The sequence below is a fragment of the Ambystoma mexicanum genome, chromosome 1q, assembly GCF_040938575.1.
Source record: "Ambystoma mexicanum isolate Mex_15411 chromosome 1q, UKY_AmexF1_1, whole genome shotgun sequence".
In the NCBI taxonomy this organism is placed as follows: Eukaryota; Metazoa; Chordata; class Amphibia; order Caudata; family Ambystomatidae; genus Ambystoma; species Ambystoma mexicanum.
Genome location: NC_090922.1, coordinates 81,949,862 through 81,973,837, shown reverse-complemented (window position 1 = coordinate 81,973,837; position 23,976 = coordinate 81,949,862). Strand labels below are relative to the sequence as shown.

The 23,976-nt window shown below is 45.6% G+C and overlaps 1 protein-coding gene across 2 annotated transcripts in view; it reads right to left on the bottom strand.

Moving 5' to 3' along the window:
- The window catches only part of SPATA2L (spermatogenesis associated 2 like), a 177,385-nt gene that overhangs the window by 119,690 nt on the left and 33,719 nt on the right, over nucleotides 1–23,976 (bottom strand). Inside the window, exon 1 of one of the 2 annotated variants that reach the window (XM_069635575.1) lies at nucleotides 14,715–14,850. The exons of the other annotated variant lie outside the window; for it this stretch is intronic. The gene's annotated coding sequence lies outside the window, so the exon portion shown is untranslated. Of the gene's footprint in view, nucleotides 1–14,714; nucleotides 14,851–23,976 lie in introns of those variants that run through there. 2 annotated transcript variants of the gene reach the window in all.

Sequence of the window (23,976 nt, the reverse complement as noted above, 5' to 3'; positions counted from 1 at the left end):
CCCACGCCACACACAGTGGCACATATTAGAGGTGGGCAAGCCAATAAAATTAAATGAAGAGTCCAAACAAATCAAGCAGGATTTCTGGCTTGACCCAAAAGAGCCAAACCACGAGCTGAGACATTGGAAACTGCATGTGTTATATAGACAGCATAATATTATATAAATAACTGAAGAGACATAAAAAAATGTTGTATTCATCATCAGCATAGAATACTATAAAAGAAGTAATCTACAAGCAAAACTGGATTAGAAGGTTTTTCCAAGAACGATTAACTCACACCATTACCATTAATCCCTTGCACAAGCCAACCAGAACCTTGGTCTTCAGGAAGTCTGGCTACCTCCTTGCAAACATGGAGCGACATGGGCACTTACTGAGTGTGGTTTAACACAATTATACAGTAAACGCATCAAAAATTATAATTACAGAGTTCATCTACGTACCAGGCTCAGAGATGGACGGCGTCTCAGGGATTTGGTCATATCGCAGGTTTGTAGAGATAGGTACAATATTCTCAGGATCATACACTTCCTAAAAATGCACCTGAAAAATGGTGGAATTTCTGCCTTTAGAGCACCTCTGCAGTTTTGCTATTTTGTTCGAGACTGTGTGTGAAAACTGCTCTATGGCTGTATAATTTGTGCATTAGAAGGGCTACCCAACACCTCTCTCCAATCAGCGCAGAGGACACCCATTCATATATGTAAAAATCACTCGCTCACTGAACAAACTCACAGCGAGGCAAATTAAAGTTCCCAGGCTGAAGGAATACTTTGGTGGGGGTCACAGTAACAAAAGTGTTGTTTGCAAGGTCATTGAACTAAAAAATGAATCAAGAATTCGCCTCGGACTCTCCTGATGAAAGTCACTTGAGGCAATGGTCAGAGGTTTCTCATTTCAACTTGTACAGGTTGAGATATATGTAGAAACATGAGATAACCAAGTCGGTAGAAAAAAAGGAGTGTAAGGCAGCTTGGTATTTAGTAAATAATAGAAGAGATATAATAAAATATGTAGTTATTACCATTAGATTATACAATAACAAAGGACATTTGAATTATCCAGAAAATAAAACTAAAGTGTGTAATCATTTACACAGCAAAGCAGCTATACAGGCTTGGAGGGATCTGGGAAATAGAACACTATCACTTTTGAATATAGTGCTTCATGCCAGATTATACCCACCTGCAAGTACAGTAATAATCAGTGTATTACCCACCAATTGATTGGTACTCCAGTTCTTATCTTTATTTCGACATTTAAGAAAACCATCATAAAAGAACAATGAATGCTATACAAAAATAATATAAACAATTATACCCAAGGGTAGCCGCAACAATAAAATCCATATGAACGGATGATGGCGAGATGAATTAGAGGGGAAAACAGTTGCCATACACTAGTAGAGCCAATGTAACCTCTGTAGTCTTCCTTGGTGGATCACTTAGGCTTTATTACAGGTTACATTAAGATCTTACAATAGAGGACACCACTGGGTCCCATCACCCAGGTAGGCCCAGCTCCAATAGAGGACACCACTGGGTCCCATCAACCAGGTAGGCCCAGCTCCAACTGACATGAGCTGGAACCTTCACACGCACTCACAGGACAACATTCTGCAACATGACCAACATTCTCACAGCTCATGCATTCACAGATAAACACTTTACAACAACAAGGACCATTGATGGTCCAGTCTGGTTTCTCCTGAAAGTCTCTTGCCATCGAGGGCCTGATGTATTCAACAACAAAACAAAAGAGTTCCTTCAACAAAATTAAAGTTAGTTTCCTGATTTCACTTTGGGTGAGGAATTTTCACCCCTGGGTCCCCCTCTTCCGGGCGCTTACCCTTCTTGACTTTCAACCGCCCTTCTCTGGGTTCACTACAGCTTTTCCTTCGTTCACCAGCCTTAATGTCTTTTTAAAAAGTTCCAGTGGACATCCCTCGGCCGTGTTCACTTTTCAACACGCTGATTCCTGGAACTTTAGACGTGTCCCCTTCTCGTCAGCATCACTCGGTCGCGTTCACTCTTGCCAACTTCGCATTCATAAAAGTTTACAGGATTCACTTCCCTGGCTTTCCCACTTTTGTAGATCAAAGGCTGTCGACTGTACGGGATTTTGCTTGACCTCCTGTATGACCACTTTGACCCATCTTGGCTGCTCTCCCACGGCCTTCTGGTTTCTGTAGTTTTCATTCACACTGGGATTGACCAGAGTCTCGAGTTAGCACCCACGTATTGCCGGTTTCCCCTGCAGCTGGTCTCCCCTCCTCAACACTTTACAGTTCTTTTGAACTAAGTTCATTTTGTCACTTTGCGTCTTTCATCCACCACAGCACAACTCTTATCGGCTCTGCGCTAGACTCACCGGCTGTGATGAACCCCTTGGCTTTCTTCGTAACTGTTTTCAAGGCCGGTACCACAGTAGCAGGAGTTTCCCCTTGCTTCCGCTTATCAGCGTTGACACGGTCCGTGTACCGTGGATATCTGTTGCAGCACACTTGGGCTATTGTCCTCGGTCTTACGATTCCCTATGCAGAGGTTTCGCAGGTCTGCGTCGGAAATGGCAAGGTCATGTCTCTCCTTGTCAGCCTCTCGATATTCGCTGCCTTTCTCCTCCTCTTGAACTGCCGGATGTGGAAAGCTTTCTTGTTGTGTGGTCTCTCTTGCTCGTACTTTGCTCTCTTGCTCCACCTTTTATCCCTGTGGGTAAGGGAAAGGGCTGTCAGGTGTGTGTGATTCCGATCAATTGCCTGACTTTGCCTGGCCCGTGTATTGGGACATGTCAGGTAAATGGCCCTGATGTTAGTCCGTTCTCTGGTGTGTCGTGTGACAGTGCTTGTGTCAGAAAAGGGAGTGGGGGGAGGCGGGGGAACAGTGGTTTTGAATGTTCTACTTGGTAGGATGGGGAAAGGGTCTTGAAGGGGGATACCGCGTCTCAGCCATCGGTGTCCCACTCCCTGAGGACCGCCCCCCCATCCAGGTGATCCTCCCTCACTGGTCCATCTCCAGGAACTGGATCCAATGTTGATGGCCGTGTCCTGGTCACCTGGATGCCAGATCCCTGGGGACTAGCCAGGGAGACACCTTCAGGTTTCTCACAAAAAGTAATTAACACTTACCCCTGGAACAGACTCACCTCAAGCGAACAGGTTGCTTAGCACTGCCTGACCGACTCTGCACTCCTCCATGGAACCCTTGTCAACTCAGTAGAACTTCGTGAAGGTATGCATCGACCTCCACGTTGCATCCCTGCAGATGTCGAGCAGGGGCACACCAGAAAGGAATGCCGTTGTCGCAGCGATCGCTCTAGGGGAGTGGGCTCTCCGATGGCCCGGCAGATGCTGGTTAGCCATCCAATGACAATGCATGATGCAGCTCGAGAGCCATCTTGAGATGGAGGCCTTGCACAAGGCCTTCCCATGATTCACAGGTCCAAAGTTCATAAACAATTGAGAAGTCTTCCGAAAACTCTTCAAGACACAAGCAAAGTCCAGCGAATGCAAGGTCCTCTCCTCCGGCCAAGGGTTTGGGAAGAAAACAGGCAACACCAAAGGTTCGTTAAGGTGGAATTCCGATGGGACCTTCTGTTACGCTCACCTGGTTCCCACAGGGGCATCGATAGGACCCGGACAGCTGCGGTCTCCACCAACGTGATGCGTAGTGAAGAGATGACAGTCTGGACTGGCCCGCCTAATCTTGTCTGCTGGACTCGTAGAAGTATTCTCCTGCAAGTGAAGAAAGGGATTTAGCCACCCGTGGACTTTAGTGATGGCCCCCTCAACAGTTTTCGTTCTCCCCACTAATCACCTCTGATATTCCCTTTAGGTAACCTCACCTTATGTTTTTAAATGATGAGCTCTCCATCCTGCATGGCATGCAGGGGCGCGTAGATACCAGTTACTTCACTGGGTTGAAGGTACTGGAGGAGTTCCGGAGGAATATTGACTCCAGTGTCTATAAAGTTCAAAGAGTTCAATATGTCCGATGTTCACTCTTGTTCCATTCCCTCGTTAGGTTGCAGCTGGGTACAAAAGAATATTGCCTGGAGGCAGCTGATGGCGTTCAGGTAAGAGTCTGTATTACCAAACACTGTCCGGTAAAAGTTGCATGAGTTTAACTTGCTGTTTTCTCTCCCTTTATAGGGTGCGGCACAGGAAGATGCGGCGAATTAAAGAATACCACCTCCAGAGGTAAAGCAGGTAAGCCTATGGTGGCAAAGAGATTGTCCTTGTTGGTTTTCTCGGCTCACCCTGTTATTCCTTTTGTTTTCCCCCCAGGTGCTGGGTTTCGACGAAGAAAATGATGGAGGCAGCGCAGAGTCGAAAGATGCGGTGGACTGGTGAGTATAACGCGGCACTGCTGCTGGCGAAGCGACGCATGCTGAAATAATGTCCTTTCCAGGCTTGGAGATGTGCTGGGTCCAGAATCAGGTAAGGAATCAAATAATGTCTGTGATCTAACCTCTTCTCCTTTCTTTGCCTTTTGTCTAGGAGCTCCGGATTCGAGGCGGGCGTGGCAGAAGACTGGATGCTGACTTGCAGACACAGTGAGCGTCACGCTGCTGGATGCAGAATAACGCAAAGCATGGGCTGCTGTTCGGGCGTGGTTTAAAAAGCCTGCAAAATAGTCCCAGGTAAGAAGTTCCCCAGAACCACACCCGAGTGAAAAATAGTCCCTGTAATAAAATAGTCCCATCCAGGCCTCACGTTGGCTTGGACACATTTGCAGCATGGCCTGCATAAGGTAAGTAAAGTCTATGAGCCTGACGCCTATGGCGCCAGGACTGATTTCTATGATGAGCCTGACGCCTAAGGCGCCAGGACTGAATCCAAACAGCCCCCAGCCGGGGCTGTTGGGGTTTTAATGAGTATCTGGATGCCTGCTCCCGGGGCTGATGGACTCGATCCGGATGCCTGGGGGTAGGCATCATGACACCCTCGATTTGTGTAAAGTAAGATACAGCAGCTTGCAAGACAGGGCCTGGATCTCACCCACTCGTCTGGCTGAGGTGATGGCCACAAGGAATGCTATCTTCCAAGAGAAACGTGAGTGGGGCCTGATGCATAGGTTCGAAGGGTGCCCCCATGAGTCTTATCAAGACTGCATTGAGTTCCCATGCCAGGGCAGGTGCTTTCACCGGTGGGAAAGATCGAATAAGCTGCTTCACGAGTCTGTGGGACCACAACAAGGATGTTCCCAGAGATCTGGTGTAGCGTGAGATGGCTGCTAGGAGTACCTTGATGGATGCCTGAGCCAAACCCGCTTTTGCCAAGGAAAGCAAATATGGAAGCATCTGTGGGGCCGTGACACTAGAGGGGTAATCTTCTGTGACCAGCACCGCATAGAGAAATGCTTCCACTTATGGCCGTAGCACTTTAGTGTCGATGACACCCTGATTTTGGCGAGGACCTCCATGCAGTCCTCTGGCAGCTCCTGGGTCGTGATGAAGGATTGCGCCTCTCTGTTGAGCAGATCCAGAAGTACCGGCAACTTGACTGGAGGCGACGAGTATCAACTTGCTCCAACACCGTGAGTGTTGATCACACGTAGCAGGAGAGGAAATTGAGGAAAAGCGTACAGAAAGAGACCTTCCCACGGGAAGGAGAGCGCGTCGCCCATGCTCCTCGGTTGGTGGAATCTACTGGCCAACTTCTGGCCTTCTGAGTTTACCGCTGTGGCAAACAGATCGATCGAGGGTTATTTGATCAAACAAACAGACAGTTCAGCTGATCCTGACGAAGTTCCCACTTGTGGGAGGAGCACAGTTCCCTGCTGAGTGATTCGGCAATGGTGTTCTTGACGCTTGCCAGGTGGAACGGGATGAGGAACATACCCTGTCCGATGGCCCAATGCCACAAGCCCTGAGCTTACTTTGGAAGAGAGCTGGAGATTGAGTGCCCCCTTGCTTCCTGATATAGAACAATGGTTCTGGTGTTGTCCGTGAAGATCCTCACCACCTTGCTTCTCAGATGGTCAGAAGACTTGAGGGCCCAGAACACTGCCCGTAGCTCCAGGATGTTGATGTGCAGATCCTTCTCCTTTGGAAGCCACAGACCTCTGGCGTGTAGACGTCCGGTGTGAGCTCTCCAACCTTCCGTGTCCGTGGTGACCGTCTCCTGGTATGGCAGGGTTTGAAATCCTGTCCCTGGGGCGATGTGGGAGGATACCCCCCACCACTATATCACCTGCCGGAACTCTTTGGTGAGGGAGGTCTCATCTGTAAAATACCCAGACTTGAGGGACTGAACCATGGCAGTCCTCACTGATGACAATCGCTGCACCTTCCCTTGAATGGTCGCTAGTCTCTCCTCCAAGGGGGGTGCCAGGCAAGCCACTGTGTTGAGTCTGGTGCCGAGGAACAGTGCGTTCCGCAATGGCGTTAACCAGGAATTTGGATAGTTTACAGAGAACCCCAGCTCTGTCAGTAGCCAGACATTCTCCTTTGCGTGCTTGTCGGCCCGGTCCAGGGAGCAGGCGCGTATCAGCCAATGGTTCCGGTATGGGTATATGTGTATGCCCTGCAGACGCAAGTGGGCCGCCACCGGGGCCAGATATTTTGTGTACACCCTTGGGTTGACTTTAAGCCGAACGGTAGGGCCTTGAACTGGTAGTGTTGGCCTTGTACCACAAACCGTAGGAATGTATAATGTTTCCTGTGGATCGGGACATGGAAGTACATATCCTCTAGGTCCAACAACGTAAAGAAATCCCCTTCCTCCAGTTGGCCGAGCATGTGCTGCAATGTGACCATCCTGAAGTTTTGGGACTTCAGGTACTTGTTTAGATGGCGTAGGTCTAGGATGGGTCTCCAACCCACTTTACTTCTTCTGACCAGAAAGTATATGGAATAGACTCCGGAGCCCCAAGACCATTGGGGAACGAGCTCTAGCCTCCCTTTCCATAACATGGCTCGCACTTCTTCTAGGAGCGGAGGGATGTGCAGCTCCTGATCGGGAACAGGTGGAATACGAGGGCACCTGCATTGGAACTCCAAGGTGTGTCCCTGGATGATAGCGTCCAGCCCCCATCTGTCAGTGGTGATCTTCTTCCACTCACTGACGAACCTCGTCAGCCGTTCTCCCACCGGGGTGCACGAGTAAGGGGGGGGGGGGGTCAACGTCTTGGCCAGATCAGGCTTGCTTGGGTGCCGGCGCCCTGCCCTGTGGAGGACGCCGACCTCTGCTACCGTAGGCCTGGGAACAAACCCTGTAGGCTTCCTGCATGGAGGATCGGGGAGGTTGCCTGTACGATGTGGAGTATTCCCCTGGATGATCTGCTCGATTTTTCCCTGAAAAGACAACGAACGATGCTGCTGCAGTGTGCCGAGGGAACATGCCGTCTCTGTGTCCTTCTTTATGGCTTGAAAGGAGTCGTCAACCGCCTTCACAAACAGATTCTCTCCGTCGAAAGGCATGTCCAGCACCTTTGCATGGATGTCCTGGCAAAAGTTAGTGGCCTTCAACACTACCTGCCGACGAAGGCAAACACTGTTCCCCATTTGTCGGCGAATTCCACTGCCACCTTAATGGCATGGTCCGACGCCACCTCCCCTTCTTGGAAGAGGGCGAGGGCCTCGGTTTTCTTGTCGTAGGGAAGGAATTTCAGGATAGGGACTAGCTTGTTCCAAAGCTCCCAGTCGTAGCGGGACAAGATAGCAGAGCACTAGGCACTTTGATCGTGGATGCTACCATGTAGATGAATCTCTTCCCCATGTGGCGTACGTCTTCTTCCCCTCGTTGTCCGGGCGGGATTGATGATGCAGAAGCCGGATTGGCTGAACATTTTCTTGCGGCGGCCAACACTACCAAGCCTGGCAATGGTTGTGACTTCAAGCACTTGGGTGCGCAGACCGGCACCCTGTACTTCTTCTCCAACCGGTCTCGTTTGGGCCGAACCTTGTATGGGTTTTTCCTGAGAACCAGGCCTTCCTCCCAAATGTCACCCAAAAAGGGTGAAAGTCTTCCTCTTTGACTCCTGTCGCTGGTATAGGAAACCCTCTTTTTTGGTGCGGTGATTCGTTCTCCGCCGGGACGAAGTCCTCGTCTTCATTGGCTCGTGTGGCCATCATGGGCATGTCCGTACGATGTTCGTGTGTGTATCCGTGTTGGTGGAGGCTGATGTGGCGGCGGATAGCGATTCCTCCTTTTACGTGGAGGCTGGACAGGGGCCTGCGGTACAACAAGTGCCGGTGTTGAAGGCAACCTTTGCTGGATCTCCGTCACCAGAGTGTGGAGAGTTGACAGGATGTCCATGGATATGTCCCTCGGCTGTGGAAGGAATGATGGCTCGCTAGGCCCTGTGCCGCAGTCTTCCTCATGGACTGTATGGACAGACGCTTGGTCGTTGTCCGTGAAGATGTCCATTGGCTGATCGTAAACCTTGGAGCGCTGCTTTGGTTCCTCCTCGCCCCACCGCCCCCCCTTTTCCCTCCTGAGGGCCATGTACCGGGACGTGAACCAGTGTCTCCAAGCCCCCCTGCCCCTGGGTTGTCTGCAGCCTTTGCTGCTGCTGCCTCGGTGGCCGTGTTGTGCCTGGGAGGCAGGAATACTCTCTGCACCATAGGGACCACCCTCGTCTGGTTCACCCCCCATAGCGGTCACCCCAGAAAATGTAGACAAAGACGTTGATGGCATCTTTGGCTGGGCCGGGTGAGCCTGTTCTGAGGCCTTCTCTTCCTCCAGCCTTTGTTTCTCTGATTTGTCCCATAACTTGGCTGGGGTGGGGGACTTCCTCTTTGAGACGGATCCTGATGGCAGGCTGGCTGAAGAGGCGGACAGCAATGGCCGTCTATCCGACATGGGACCCGCATCAGCAGGGAACCCAGCAAAATCTGCCTTGCAGTTCTTGGCCTCATCTTGGACCCCAACGGATGGGGCTTCCTCAAGGGACTTCAACCACCTCCAGGAGGGAGACCGCTCCTCTGACTGAGTCTTTGGTGAGGCATGTCCCTGCTCGGAGGACGGGTGAGGGGCCTTACTGGACTTGACCAATGCCGCCAACCTGCTATACCTGTCTTTCTTCGTTACATTTGAGAAGCCCAGGCATATCTCGCACCCATCCTCGTTGTGGTCCGGGTGCAAGAAGTGCAGACAGACACTTTTGATGTTTATCCTCCACGAAGACGTACCTTAGCCTGCATTGGGTGGAGTGCCTGAAAAGGTCCTTCCCTCCTTTTTCTCCTCCATTATGGTTGGACAGTGCAAAGTAGGCCCAAGATGGCCTTCTAGAAACCCTGACGAACAAACGTTGCCGGCCGATGAAGATAGGAGCACCAGGGCTCCGATGGAACAGAAAAGATAACTTTTCTGTGAAAAACGTAGAAAAAAATAAAAAATAGCTCGTAGAGCAACTCGAGGACTCCCAACAATGAAGCGTGCAGTAAAAATCTGAAGATGGCTGCCTGAGGCGGGGCTTAGGGAGATGACTGTCATTGGATGAAGGAAGTATGACCCAGAGGATAGTGATTGGTTTAGAGGCGAAATATAGTTTTAAAGTCAACACAATGGCCTCTGCAACTGCCTACACCTGTAAATTGATAAGAGCAGGCAAACCCTTCCTATCAAACAATAGCTGCATCACACTTGCGAGAGCGCTCGTGTTATCAAAGTTGGACTACTGCAATTCACTCTACATTGGGGCTAATAAGGAAGTTGTGAAAAGAATTCAAACTCTGCAGAACAATGCGCTTAGAGCAGCGCTAGGTATTCCCAGGAGAGCCCACATCACCGAACTTAGACGAGCCAATAACTGTCTCTCCACTCAGGAGAAAATCCACCTAAAAGTTGCCTCGCTGGTCCACAAATGTCTTAACGCTGCACCACTTTACCTCTCTGCAAGATTCACGAGAACAATACCCACAAGAATCACCAGATCCGCTAACTCCCAACAATATATCCATACCCAGAGTTAAACTGACTAGAGTTGGTGGATGTAGCTTTCAGGTGAAAGCAGCTCAACTCTGGAACTCCCTACGATCCACCTTGAAGACCGACCAACCCTACTTCACTTTCCGACATAACCTCATAACGTGGATCAAAAATGCAGACATACAATAGTTCACCCATTGCCTGGAGCTATTTATCCATAGTAGTTTCTGATCAGGTCTGTAAATACATGCATCCTCTTTTGCCTATTATATATTTTTGTACATGTCTGTTGTATATTACTATATATTTCCTTGTTTTGCTTCTCTATTTTGCCATTTGCTCCTGTAACTAAGCTTCAAGTTGTCTTATAAAATGCGCCCGGTTACCCCCGGGTCTAGTGCGCAATACAAGTAATAAAAACAAACAAAACAAACAAAGTGAAAGTGAAACAGTTTTTCTGTTAACGAGGATTCTCAGCCTGACAAAGGGGAAAAATTCATGAGCATGTGAATCCATGCCAGACCCCATGCTGGAGAATTTTTGTCTCAAAGATTAATTTGCAGTTGATCTTTCTTAACAATGAAATGAAGTGCCCTTTTCTTAAAACATGCAATAGAGGACATAAAAGGGGCGAGAAACTCCTATCTTTCTCTATCCCAACAAGGATGTTCCTACCTAGCAAACGAAAGAAAGATTATCTAGTGTCAACAAAGTCTCTGACCCCTCACACTAACACATACAACAAAAGTATCCAAGGAATATTGGATGTCTTTAGTTAAACAAAACATTGTAAATGTTCAAACTTCTAGGTTTTAGAGAGTACTCCTTGTGACCAGGGTTGGACTCCCTTCCCCTGGATAAATTCAGGAACACCCTTGGTAAAGTTCTGATTCAACAAAGTTCTGTTCAACACAAAATGTAATTTCTTTCCACTACGTCCTTCTACTTGGTAAAGTAAATGGCTCTTTCAAAAATACTTGTTTACAAATCAAAGCAATTGTTGTCTTCCACAGTATCCTTCTTTGTAAGGCAAATGTCTTTCTCACAAAACACAAGTTCATAAACCAAGGCAAATGTTTTCCTCTGGATGTAAAGCAATTACTAGCATATGACACTTATTCTTCCAATGGAATACTTTTGTCAGGATAGCACAGCAACTACCTTTGGCGATGCAAGTTTGTCAAAATGAAAATAGAATACAACAATAGGTTCTTTCCACCACACCTTTTTTCCACAATCATACTTTTTTAAAACCACATCTTCTTTCCTGGTATACTCACCTGCCAGGAAGAAAACTCCTGCAGCTACAATTAGTCTTACTGGCAATATTTGTTCCAGGATTCTCCACACCAGTATCCCATGCAAGGAGGGGTCTTGACTCTTGGTTATGTGGGTTATGGGTTCCCCCCCCAAGTTGGCATCCCATAAAAAGGGGATTTGCGCCCTTGTTGCCCCTTTACTCTATTTGTTCAGTATTCAAAATTGTTGGTTACTGCCAAATGTCCTGCTTGGAGCACCCCGGGTCACCTTTAACTTCAGGCCAACTCACTGGTCTCCTTTAGCATATCCACTTTCTGCTGCTGCGGCCGACCTTCTGTATTCTGCCCACCGTTGCCAGCTTCTGCGTAACTTCAGCGGTCTGCATGTCTTCTCCGGAACTCTGCCAGCTCCGTTGAACCTTTCAGTCCTCCAGCACACCGAAGCATGACACGTCGGGTTGGGACCATGTCTCCCCTTACAGCTGGGCTTCTCTTCCCGTTGCCGTCCACAACGCTGCTTCCTGCTGCACACACTCGGCAATATCGAACGCCTTCTCTTCCCACGTCGGCTTCAGCTTGCGCTCTTCCTTCTGCTTCTGCGGCAATCCCAGGACTCTGGACTGCTTCTGCCTCTACTACTCCTTACGTGTCTCTCACCAGCTGTAGCCCATTCTTGAGTTTAAATGTCCCGCTCAGGTGTCTGGCTCTACCACAACTAGACCGCACATTTAGTTCAATAGCACCTCTTATCCTTACTAACTCCGAGTCCTTGTTCCTCATCCCAGTACCAAAGGCATTATGAATATTGAAGTCTTTAATGAATTGCATAGCAGTTACAAAGGTTTGCTCTGCATTACAATATGCCATCACTGCTTCAGGAAGAATAGGGGAATCATGTGTTAAAGTGGTCACCAATTCCCGCTGATACGAGTCTCCTCCCATGTGATCCTCCCACATAATATCAGGCACTTGCAGCCTTCCCCCTTAGCCACATAAGAGGAGGCCCATACTAGGGGTTTTAGTGATTATTCATCACATTAAGCAAGTGGCGCTAATGAATGTCAGAAAATAGTCAATTGTTGATGTATATCCGTTATTCCTAAATGTAAAATGGCCCAGAATGTATGACAGAAAACTCCTGTTAGCTGTGCGTTTACCCAGTTCTGATAGTTTGGGTGAAAACATTTCACCAGCTTTTGATGTGGTTGAATCCATCATAATAGGCAGTCGAATATTACTGGCAAAGTCCACCTCCTTAGATTGAGCACCCACCTCACTGCAGTCACATAGTCTCATATTAAAATCACCCCCAATAATAAACATGGGTGTGCTATTGCAGTAAAGAACCTGCTGATCTCTGTACCGTTTAACCACATCTATGAGAGCCTTACTATCTGGACCAAGAGTAGATCCATGTGATGCATTTTAAATGTGTATCGCTACCATTGAGCCTTCACAGTTACCCATTAAAACTATCAGAAAAATATCTGCGCTAAAGCCATCAGAGTTTCCTGTTGACATCGATAGCCAGTCCTCCTTTATTCTGTCCACTTCTACTCATGATTGTCAGAGTGTGGAAGGTATGGTAGCCATTTAGTGGAATTGTGGAGAGCTTGTAAGTTCCCTGCAACACTGTCATATCCACATTTGATATTTAAGAGACAAATTCTGGATCCCTAAAATGTTTTACTCAGCCGTGTTATCTTCCAGGAAACTATTGTTATGTAACCTGGTTGAATCCTAGGCATACCCCAACTCATGTCTGCTGGTGCAAATAGGCATTTTTATATACCAGATCCTTAGCCTGAACAGAGGGTCTCAGATCCTTACCCTGAGCAGAGTGTCTCAGTTGGGGTAAACAAACTAACGCTCTCTCTGATACTGGGGCCCGGTCCCGTCAGAGTAATTCAGGGTTGAGAACCCCCCCTACCGTTCCCCCCAGCATCCCTTGCCAGCACTTGCCCTTGGGCTCCCTTCCCAGCTCTAACCTGGTCCTCCCTGTCCACTGCACTCATCCTCCCTTGCCCCTCCCTTTCCCCTGGCACTTGGGCCTTGCACCCCCCACAGCACTTGACCACCCCCCTCCCTTTGGGCACCCCGCTCCTGCACTTCTCCCTCTACCTCCCTCCCCCTGCACTTACCACCTTGTTTTACACTTGCATGGTCGGATTGTCACAAGGCCAATATAACAGTTTGATGTTCTACTTCTTTCCCATGTCCGTTCCCCCACTTGTATTGTGGCGTCTGAAAACACATGTATAGGTGCCATACAAATATCCAATAAATAAATACCATGGGATTCATTTCCATAATTTGTTATGCATCCAGAGGTCCAGGTGGCTCGAATCCTCATGAGCTTTCGCCAGGCGACATCGATTGTAGCAGCTTTATGGGCGCCTACAGCGACCACGGACTTCTTTTGAATTTTTGACACAAAACTACAAAATCCTTGGTGTGGATTTGCCTTTACAATTACCGTGAATACACAACTTCAGAAGATACCCTACCTGCTGCACTACGAGCAATGCAGTGTGTACAGATGCATTACCGATTACTAGGAATGGGTTTGGTCTAGGATCACACTTAGTACAGTGAAAGGTGTGACCGAAGCAGGATGCCAACAAGATTACTCCTATGGACATCTACTGGAAGATACCTCACACAACTCAACAAATCTTTAATCATAGAGACTGTTAATTGCACAGCTAACGCATGCCAGATTGCTGCTTAGACAGCCCTGGCCTATTTAGTTCTTCCCCCGAAGAAGTTCCCACAGTAAACTGACCAATTACAGTATAGAGGAATGAAACATGTAGGGATATTAATCAACACAAGAATAAGATTTGTGTTAGGCTACAACAAGATGCCTTGTGTTCTGTAGGTATTTGCACCATCACAATCACCAGAGGCATTACCTGTACTGAAATCCTCTGTTGTTTACAACAGTTGTGGTGGTTTGCTTTTTTGCTGTATCAACAAATTGTGCTTTTTTATTGCTGGTATATTGTTGTTCACATTTTGTTTTTTACATTTTGTTCTTATCAATGTACTGTATGATGTATACACTAACATTTGTGAGATACCCTATACAGGAGTTGTTGACTTAATTGTTTTTCTCGTATTATGTTTTTTAGTGGTTTTAAAGCATTTTCTTACTAGCATTAAAATATTTTTGTATTGTTATACATGTTGTGATAAAGGTTCATGCAGTGACGGGTTTAACTCTCCTTGTACATTGTGCTTGCCTATTAACATCTATGGTGACGTATATCACCAATATGTCCCGTCCCCTTCTTCTAGTAATCGATTCTTCCAAACTCCTCCAGCGAGCATGAGCTTTTTTCTTTGTTAGGCTCTAATCCTACTGCATCCTTCCGGCTGCCTGTGTTACATTTTTCTAGATAAGTGCACAGATGTCTATGTATTACTTTGTTTTCTCCCCAATACACTAAATAGGAAAGCATGGTACACTTGAAATGCAAGAATTTACACACGTTCAGTTGAATTGTAAAACTGGCTCGTTAAAGCAGTTTATTAATGAATAATACAACAAAAAATAAAAGCAAGTTAAATGGCTTACTTCACCGTTGACACAGTTGCAAGCCACTTCCTATCTTCACTGGACAGCTTCCAGACCAATTTTGCACAGAAAATTCTTCACAATGGGACCGGCTGGAAAGAGATACATGTAACCTTTTCACCAGCCCTGAAGCATTTTCTCCGACAGCCTAATCCGGTGCTCTCCAATTTAAACATTACAAAAATGCGTAATGGCATTATTGTCCAGAAAAAGAAAAAAAAATCCTGGCTCTCACTGTTCACCTCTTGCCAATTCCCATAGATGGTCGGCCGAATGACCCATGGTCATCTGAAGAGGTAAACACTTTGCTTTCTCATGGGACAACTTTCGGCTTCTGCAACATTATCAGGCAGTAATTCCAAACTGTCCTTGAATACAGCAAAGTAACATTGAGAAAAAACAAGATGTTTTTCTAGCGAATGCAGACAGTATTCAGAGCTCACATTTAAAACTGAAGCCTTCACTGAGGCGTGAGGAAAATGTCCACTATGCCCAGAATGCATTTCAAATAGCAGTCTCACATTAAAATGAAGCAAATATAACATGTTTTCAAAAGCATTACACTGCCCTTTGGCCAATAATGATTGCCCTATTTGAGGCTCTGAGCAATTCCAGGTAGGTACCAATGCTCATGCAAGTGACAATGCTTGGCTACGTTATCTAAATGCACCTCAATACCCATGTGCAATGTTTGAAATTGAGGGGGGTGGGCTGGGAGCTATTTAGCTCCTGCTTGTAGCCTAGAAGAGCCTGATTAGATTGACAACAACAGCTACCAGGAGCTACTTTTGGCTCCCCCGTCCAAACAATGACAAACACACACACCAACGTGAATTTAACTCTGCATTTGGGACAATCTATAAACAAACATTAGGACACATATATGACATCTAAAGGATGAGGGGGTTATGAATAACGGACAAAATGATTTGTTTTCCTCTTATATGGAGGTTAGATTTGCAGAACTCTATGTACTAGCTCCTCGCTCCTCAGCTTCTGATCACTGGTTAATGCTGGATACCAAGGAGTTGTGTTTAGTGCCTACTTATCCCTTCTGTAAGGAAGGCTTGGTATCAACAGTAAGTGACCACAATTCAAGGGCGTTTATTGAACTTCAACAATGGTGTGATAACCGCCCATCTAACCTCAAATCTATAGATGGGAGCAAGCTATGACCATCAAGTAATAGAAAATGCAGTCCTAGTTGTGTTGTGTCAAAATAAAGATGGCCTATACTAAAACAAACTATTGCCAAACATTACGGCTAAATACAAATAGTGTGGGGTAATGTTCATGAAAAAGAAAGAAGTGTTTCACAAAACGAAAGGTCAGGACGTTTAAGCCGTTGGCCTCCCTTCCCCACGTTTTCAGCACAGGACAAGGCGGTTCACTCAAGCAAAGCACATACTCAGGCTTCATCAGCACGAGAATACAGTTCCATCAGGGCCTTCTGTGTGCAAGTCCCTTTAATCATCAAAAGCCTCTTTTTCAGTGGGCCTGATGTTACAAAACAAAACACAAAGTTCCCTTCCTCTTATTAGAACTTAATTGATGCAATTCAGCTTAGATCCCCCTCAGGCGGGCTTAGATCCATCTTTTTTACAATGTTCAGAGAATATTCTCTCTCAGGTGACTCATGGTTCACCCCGGGTTCCACTCAACCAGGCTCAGATCCTTCCTCTTATACAATTAGTCTCCCTCAGCCGGGCTCCAACCAGTTTTAGTTTGCATCAAACTATCCAAGACTTTCAAATGTGCACAGGGTTTAGCTTGACCCGTTGCAGGACCATTTCAATCTCAAATATATCCTTCCACAGTTGCCAACCAGTTGGATACCTTACAGAGACCTTTGAATGAGCACTCACGTAGCGCTAGACCACTCGGTCTACGGTATCTTTCTTGGCCTCCAAAGGTCAGTCACTCCTCTGGTTTTCAAATTATATTTGTGTCATTCGTTGTATACCTGTCACACGCTGTTCGCTTTAGATTCCTTCGTACAATATTGCCGCTTGAAACCTTGGTTAAAATACAGGCTGGTCTAGTATCAGTCTCTCCGACTCACCAGCTGTGCTGTCTTGACTGGCGGTGCTTTGCTGTAGGAGCCAAGGACAGTACCACAGCAGCAACCATTCCTCCCCACCTTGGTTATTGATGAAGGAGAGCCCCAGTATCTCTGACACACAAAGCAGGTTTCTTCAGCTTTAGTCCCCGGTCTCAGGTTTCTTACATTCCAAGGTTCGCAAAGTAATGGTCTGAAAAGGTCAAGGGTACGTCCCTCCTTGTAACCCTCTCTGGTCTCTCCGTCTTTCTCCTCCCATTAAACTGCCATCTTGGAACTGCCGTTTCCTCATGTGTCTTGCCTTGCTCAGAGTGTGCTTTCATGCTCCGCCTTTTATCCGTGTGGGGAAGAGTGATGGAAGTAGGTGTGTGTAATGATCAGTAATTGCCCGACCTTGCCTGACCATTGTATTGGGACATGTAAGGTAAACAGCTCTGGTGTTAGTCCGTTTTCGCTCATGATGAGCTGTCTGTGAAGTCTTTGTGTCGGGAAAGGGGGTGAGGGGGTTGAATTCCTAAGTATCCTACCTGGTAGGATGGGGAAAAGTGTTACAAGAGTGGGGGTGGAGGAGGGAGACACTGCGTCTCACCGTCTGGTGTCCCACTCCGACAAGACCCCTCATCCAGGTGATCCTCCCGCACCGGTCCACCTCCTGGAACTGGATCCAAAAGCGATAGCTGTGTTCTGGCCACCTGGATGACAGATCCCCCGGGGACTAGCGGGTGAGACACCTTCAGATTTCTCACACATGTTCATTTCGAGCCCTGCATGTCTGAAAGTATATCCCATTTGTTCCAAAAAATAATTTGAATGCTTAAATCTGCAAATGTTACTCTTAGACTACATCCTCCACAGTACATATAGTCAGACAATATTTGCAACAAAGGAAGCATCAGATTGGAGTTCCCAACAATACCTAGGGGGTCCAGCAGAACTTTATCAAGCCTTCTTCTATAAGCATTTTTATTATTGTCAGATGTACGACATTTGCAGATCCTTTACATGCACCATTGATCTTCATAACATCAGGCTGCAGATGCGTAGCCGAGCTATTCTTGATCTGTAGTCCACTAGTGATCCGATTACACAGTCATGTTTCGATGCATCATCCTTTTGACTTCATCAGTGATAATATCCCCATCATCCATGCTATTGGCTCACATAGTTTGTTCCTGCCTTTCTGCTCAATTATCTGCCCTTTGGTTAGGGATACATCAGCCCTTGATCCCCCTCGATTAACAAGGTCCTTGATCAGATGCAGACTTTTCTCTAGGAAAAATTGGTCCTCAATACACTCTACCCGTAGGTAAGGACCCGTTCAAGTAAGTTCTTTTAATAAAAACTCAATTTTGCAGAGTTGGAGGTGCACTGTTACTTGTATGTCTTAGCCAAGTGGAGTTGATGTCAATTGCTAGCCCGGTCTGTTTTTCTATATAGTAGTCTTCTTGTGAGTGAGCATTACTTGCCACAGGCTTATCCTCACGAAACTCTGGCTCTTGGTAGTTATGTTGCAAAGAAAAAATACTTGCGTTTAGAACCTCAGAGCCTTCACTCATGGAAAGAGACAGTGGGCCAGAGCAGTGTAGAAGCTTATGACAATTAACCCTTTAGGGCTTGCGCAGTCGTTATTGCTAACCACATTTTTGCCTTCAAAAGCAACACATCTCTGTTTGTTCTTTATTAAAACTAGAAAGGTAGAATGCATTCTAATACCAGAACATATTTTAACTAAAGCACTGCTAAGTATCGCTTTGTGCTCCTCCATCTTTTTCGTGCTGAAGGAACTGGGTGTGAAACAGATTAGCAGGGAGGTGGCACTGAGATTCTGCCACGTAGCTAAACTGGTCTGAGTGACAGGGGACATACACTTCATAAGGTCCATTTGCAAGAGGCGACAGCCCTGAGGGGTGCTACATTCTTGTCTTGGCGCATAAGGATGCTAGGTTTTGTGCGTCTTGGTTACCCATAAGAGTATCCCTCGTCCATCAGAATAAGAATTACTCTGAGGTGGATACTGGAAGTAAGTTCACATAAAATATGTTTAACTTTAGCCCAAGTGTGCACTTTGATCTGAAGTCATCTCTGGACGATATCCGACTCCCGGAAATTCACACTCCAAGTGCCTAGCTCGATCCACAATCTTGCTTGTGCTCATGGGGTCGTGGACAGGAATTTGTGGACCATTTTATTTGCCTCTGCAGTGCTACAACCACCTTAGGCATAATAACTTTAGGCTCCTCTTCAGAGAGGCTAACATATCCATCTGCAAGAGGCTCTTGTTTGGGCCTCCTCTACTTCAAGCCTAGTGGTTGCTTTCACCATTACCCCCTTTAATTGAAGGTGTGAAGTTGGCAGAGTTATCTTTTGTCTAACAGTGGTCACCAGCTCAAATAGCAGGACTGAGATGGCGGGTTTATCTCATCTACAGCCCTCCTACGATTCCTTCACCTTCTTATTCTTTATCTGTATTTTACACTTTTTTTATTTACTCAATACAGGTTTCATACTATTCCGGTTCCTTTTAAAACTATGTATGCTATTAAGCTGTAATCGTGGATATGTTTGGTTGTGTTCAATTGTTTATAATAAGAGGAAAAGGAAGAAATAAACAGATGATGTAAAAAAAGGTGGAAAACAGACATGAGAGAAAGAAAAAAGTCAGCCAGCAAGAAAAATGTAAAAATAATGAACAATAAAGCAAGAAGGAAAGAAAAAGTAACAACGGTCTGCCAGCAGGGATCGAAATTAAAATTGGATAAGCAGGTTCTAAAAGCAGCTCCTGGTTATCCAAAATCAACTAGTGACCAGGACCTACTACCTTAGGAATGAGGAACTAGTACATAGGAGTTCCGCAAATTTGACTTCCACATAAAATGCAAAGATATAATTTTGTCTATTATTTAGGACGCCTTATGCAGTCGTACAGATGTTCATTTGGACAATCTATGAATACACATTTACAGTTAGGTTCACAGAGGCTTGTTGGTTCATCTTCAGTTGGCCTGGTGAGTCAAAAATATCTCCTGGTAGCTGATGGCGTCAGGCTAAGCAGCTTTTCTAGGCCCTATCCAGGAGCTAAATAGCTCCCAGCTCCCCTCACCTCGCTTCCAAATCCCAGCCAGAGCTATTGCAATAGGAAGAGAAACAAATTAGGAGCCGCCATACAGATGAAAGGTTTAACAGGAACATTTATTCCCTAAAACACAGGAATTAAAACAAAAATATTACAACAAAAAAACATGTAAAAATACCCTCTGTAAAAAAAAAAAAAAATTATAATAAATGCAGAAAAAGACCCATGGGAGCTTGCCCCATAGTCCCAACAACACTGCTCCACCGATATGGCAGATCAGTGGCATCAGCAGAGTGGTGTTACAGGAAGAAGCTTTTAGATTATTACTTCCTGAACTGCAGAGGAACCGTGAAGTAAAACCACACTTTTTAATTTGAATTAATTACTAGGATGCAAAGAAGTATCAATTCAGGCAACTATTTTAGAGTTGAAATATGCTTTTTCTCACCAAACGAAATACCTTCAATGGAATGTGAAATTACCCATTTTCTCCATAAAATATCACTTTAGTAGCAAAGTCAAACAAACATATGCAAAGTCAAGAGTGTTCTAAGTATTTGGCCACATGAAGGCAGTGTCTGGCAAATGCCTACCTAATGCCTAGAATAGAGCAAAAACATTTGGCTTTGCCGGTCTTTGTTTCCTTCAGTGATTCAGTGCAAGGAACAGATGCAAAGAAACCCAACTTCTAAATCAAGTGGCTGAAGGCACACTCGTCTAACACATTTTAATTACACCAGAAGCAGATTTCCAACTCCACTTAAGTCATTACTTTTAAAAAGGCTGCTTAGAAGTAACAATGTTACTTCTAAGCAGCCTTTTGAAAAAATGATACTCCTATAAGTTTAGATTGCTGATTGTTTGAGCTGGCTCAATTAAGGTAACCCTTGGGGGGGGGGGGGGCGGGGGGATTGGGTGATGGGAGGCAGGTAGCGGGTGGGAATGGCCAAAGGGATTTGCATGGCCATGGGCGGTCAATGGGTGGTAAAACACAAAACACCCACACCTTGTGTCCCTCCCTGCATCCCATCGAGTAAACCTAATTGGTTAGGAAAGCTGGGGGGAAAGTATCTACTTGAGCCTCTTAATCAGGAGTGCTTATTTGTAATTTTGCTATAAGGTGGTGCTTCAACTCCATATTTGAAGCCAACACGTTTGGCACAGAAATACAGATAGGAGATTGATTTATAGAGCGATGAATAAATCAATCTATCTCCTATCTGTATTTCTATGCCAAACGTGTTGGCTTCAAATATGGAGTTGAAGCACCACCTTATAGCAAAATTACAAATAAGCACTCCTGATTAAGAGGCTGAAGTAGATACTTTCCCCCCAGCTTTCTTAACCAATTAAGTTTACTCATACTAGTGCAGGGTTTCAGGGCAATTCAGGCTCCTCAGTCCTCTTCCCCTGTTGGAACATTTTTACCCAATTTCTAATTGTACCCAGACAACGGCCAGATTGCTTTCAACCTAGACAAAACATCACTCAATTGGACACAATCTCTAACTGCCTCTGGACAGTTCACAAATGGCCTTCCCAAGCTCCTCTAAAAAACTGAGGTACTCATGTTCGGCGTTCCTAAACCCCACCACCCTACCTTTTCACTGGCCGGATACTCTAGGCTCCCCCACCCCCAGAATTGTCAGACATGGTCACAAACCTCGGCATCATCATGGCCAAGGTTCTGTTTCTCAAACCACAACTGTATTTCCTTTACACCATCATATGCAACTTTACTTAGTTTTAAAACCATAAAAATACAGCGCAGCAAAACATAATAAAAGAAAACATTACCATAGATAATAATACCAAAAGCAAAAGGACAAACCATTAAAAGAGATTGATATATAGTTAATTCATGGTACAACATAATGTCCATACATGATTTGTATTGAATACAGACATTTAAACCACCACGTGAACTAAAGCGAACTGCCTATTGGCTAGCGATGGATGGATTCCTCCCTCTCCTCCACCATGCTTGTGTCAATATAATTAGATACAACATAGATTATATCCATTGAAGTCGCCCTTTTACAAAAAAACACTGCAACAATGATAGCTTGAATGCCTCTATTCAACAGACTTGATTTTAGATGTCTGTGCCTAATGCCAGCATAGAGTGGTTACTGGAAAAGAAAATGCTGCAGATACTCGGCTGTGCCAAGACAGAAAGGGCAGAAATGTGTGTGTTATTATTTCATCGAGACTTGACTGAAGCTGTCCATAAAGTGCTTAGTCGGATCTTTAAGTATAAGACTCTGGAACGGGCTTTCAATGAGGTGCATATAGTCTTCCAAGGAATAACTTTGCTTAATAAGCAGGTAGTAATAGCCCATTGATAATATTTGCTTAGGTATTGGCGAGTGATCAAATCTGCATTAGCGTCAATGACAAACTGTGTGCTACTGCAACTGATGCCCCCAGGGTTGTACCATACCTCTTCTGAATGTAACAAATACTGTGATGTGCTTAAATCATGAGAGGGAGCGGACATTCTGGTAGGTTAGACATCTTTTATGGCCCTTCTGTATTTTGCAAGGGAATCACAGGACGAGAGACGCACACAGAAAAGAAAAGGTTTTAGTGCCACCTGTTAACTAATGCATGTTCCATATGTCCAAGTTCCATATGTTGTGAGATATTGGGTGTATTTCTGGGATCCACAGTAATATTTTAAAAAATATTTTTTTTAGTCGCAGACATGGCAGGTGTACTAAAACAGCCCCATATTTCATCTTCATATAGGGCAGCCGCCATGGCCTGTGCTCGGTAGATTTCTAATGCTGGTGTTCATAGGCTTCTACAGAAGGATTTTGAGAAAGTCTGCATCTCATTGCACTTCCTCCCTAGCACACATTTGCTTTGTCAATGTGTTTGGACTATGTCCTGTCCCGTGAAATCCAGATCCCCAAGTAATTGAAGCGGGACACCTCTCCTATTCTCAGGCCATCAATAGAGGTTAATTCGTGAACAAGGACGTTTTTGTTTGCCAGATCATCACTTTTGTTTGGTCCTTGTTAAATTCTAGGCCTTGATTGTCACAGAATTTAACACAATGCTCTGCAAGTCTCAAATGACCAGCGGTGGGTCCAGGACATAATGGCCACATTTGTCTGTAAAAAGAAAAACAGGATGCCATTCTTCCCTCTCCCGAGGCAGGGTGCATCTGATAGACTTGAGGGAAATCTGGCCAACACCCATTAAAGAACAAAATAAAAAGAAGGTGGGCCAGAATACAATCTTGCCTTACCCCCTTCTCGACAAGGAAGTGTAAGGAAGGCATGGTATCAACAGCAGGACAGACACAAGTGACCGCAGTTCAAGGTTGTTTATTGAGCCTTAATTGGTTTGGAAAAAAAAGCCCATCTAATCCTAAATCTAAAGATGGAAGCAAGCTACGACCATTAAATAATAATAACGCAGTCCTAGTGGTGGCTTGTCAAAATAAAAAGGGCCTATACTAGTAAACCTATTGCCAATCCTTACCTCTAAATACAAATAGTGTAGGAAACAATGTTATGCAAAAGAAAAATGTTCAAGAAATTATGTCAGGATATTCAAGCTGTTGGTTTCCCTTCCCCATGTTTTCAGCACGGGATAAGGCGGCACACTCGAGTTTAGCAGACTTTGGCTTCTCTAGAACGAGGGTTCAGCTCAAAACTCCAACATCACGACCTTCCGAAGCAAAGTCTCTTTGCCGTTCAAAAAGTCTCTTCTTTGAGAGGGCCTGATGCAACAAACAAATAACAAAGTTCCTTTCATTTCAGGATTCTCCTACGCACACTTTTTATCAGGTTATTTGCTGTTCACCTTGGATCCCCCTCCGCCGGGCTCAGATCCACTTTAACACAAAGTTCATTTTTCACATATACACAATTTTCTTAGGATTTCCATGCATTCAATTTCTCGGGTGACTCCCGGTTCACCCTGGACCTCCCTCTGCCAGGCTCAGATCTGTTCTAACACAAAATCTTGTATCAGTCTCCCTCTGCCAGGCTCAGACCAACTTTACCTACTTTGCCATCAACTTTCTTTACAGTATCAATGTCAAAGACTTTCGAATGTCCACAGGATTTTGCTTGACCTGTTGTAGGACCACTTCGATTCACAATCCTTTGCCACTC